Raw genomic sequence first — 2,041 nt, 5'->3', positions numbered from 1 at the left:
CATGTAATCCTAACACGTGTGAGCCCAGTCTGTTCTGGGGTCTTGCTTGTCAGACCAAATTTCCTTAAATGTTCCTTGATATGGATTGCAGAACACACACTCTCATTCACAAAGATGTCATCAATATAAGGAGATGTAGCCGTGTTTATGATCTCATCTTGAGGACGGCATTAACAATGGCCCACATTATTAAAGGGGCGGGATTGAGCCCAAATCTGAGGCGGGTAAGACAATATCATTGTCCCTTGATCTTCACTGTTTGGAATGGCTAAAGAGAATTGTCAACATGTACTTGCAAATAGGCCCAACATAAGTCTAGTACAGTAATGTTTGGTCCTTGATGTCGCCATTCTCTTAATTTTTGCAAGCAAACATCAACGTTGGCCATATACACATCAACACACTTATTTAGCTCTCGATAATCCATAATGGGCCAAACTCTCTATTTATTCTCCTGCACAACGGCCATCAGAGGGGATTAGACTCTTTGGTGGGGGGTGGGGCAGTTGGTTCATCTTCCAGATACGGCAGCAGCCAGCCATTATCAGTCCATAATTGCTTTTGTGCTTGGCCTTTTTGGTTAAGATCAAAGGTCTGTTAATAGATGCTGTTCTTAGCTTTTTAAGTTTTTCTTGGCGTTTTGGCCAAGATCAAAGTGTAGTATCTGATTTTGAGGTTTTCTCAGCATATGGTAGGGAGTTTCCGTGCTGGTTAAACGTACCCTGTCGGCGACGGTCAATGTTGTTCATAGGGATGCGGTAGGCAGGCTGGTTGTGGCTGATGTTGCTGTAAAATATTCTGTGTTTCGGGTGATCGCAGTTCATGCGCCTAGCACCGCTCGTAAGAGGGTCTCATTCTTCAGTCAGCTTGACGCGTTTGTAGATTGTCGGAAGCGGGTAGTGCTAATGGGGGATTGGAATGCCATCTTAGACCCCGAGATTGATAAGGTAGGAGGCGATGCTAGAGGATCGGAGAGGTGCGAGTCCAGCCTGGCTGATCTGATGGCTAGATGCGGTCTGGTCGACAGGTTTTGGGTCAAGCATCCAGGGCGGGAGATGTGGATGTGGACCAATAGCGTTTCCTCCTATCCAAGCACTTACTTGGACAGGATGTTAGTTAGGAGAGGCGAAGTAGACTTCTTATCTTGTCCCACGTTCACTTGGCTTGGTCAGGCGGACCATAAACTAGTTATGGCCCGGCTGAAGCTAGGAAATATGCCTAAGTTAGTGGCTCACTGGAAGTTAAACACCTCCCTTCTGGAGATACAAGACTTCCAAGAGAAGCTAATAGAATTAATTCAAAAAGCACTAGTGGGGGCGGTTACCGGAAGTAAGTGGTGAGTAGGTCTAAAAGCCAAAATTAGAACCTTCTCTGTCAAGTATGCCCAGCACCTCGCGCTAGATAAGGCCAAGACAAAGAAGAAGCTAGAGCAGAAACTAGCCCGGGCTATGGGGGAGGGTGATAAGGTTAGTCAGGAACTAGTAAAGCAGGACCTTCTGTGTGAGAATAGCGAGCGTTATGAAGGTCAAGTAGTCAGAGCTAGGCTTAGGAAGGTAGGCAATGAAGCAGTCAACTCCAACACTGACGAGTGTCGTGAAATTTCTAGGAGTGGCTCGGACAAGTATATTGCAAAGGTAAGACATCCGGATGGACGCACCCTGGAATTGACTCTGGAGATCTGTGAGGGGTGTCGAGAACATTTCGAGGAGCATTTTACGCAGCAGCCCGATCTTCCGGTCCTTGAGTTTAGCAACCATTTGGCTGACTCTCCCCACCTCGAGGCGGCTAGAGCAGCTAGTTGTGAGGGCCGAGTGACGGAGCGGGAGGTTTTTACTGTGCTGAAGCAGGTCAGCTGTGACAGATCGCCGGGGCTCGATCGTCTGCCATACGAACTGTATTTGAGGCTGTTGCCCATGTTTCTGCCTCTTCTGACGGATGTGTTCAACCACTGGTTTGCTCAGGGATCCATCCCGGGGCAAGTCACCAAAGGAGTGATCACATTGCTGAGGAAAGGTGACGGGCATGGTGGGGAAGAGTTAGA

Source organism: Euprymna scolopes, chromosome 25 (assembly GCF_053919585.1).
Source record: "Euprymna scolopes isolate OS-2025 chromosome 25, ASM5391958v1, whole genome shotgun sequence".
In the NCBI taxonomy this organism is placed as follows: domain Eukaryota; kingdom Metazoa; phylum Mollusca; class Cephalopoda; order Sepiida; family Sepiolidae; genus Euprymna; species Euprymna scolopes.
The sequence above is the reverse complement of the archived record's forward strand: the minus strand, read 5'-3'. Positions refer to the sequence as shown.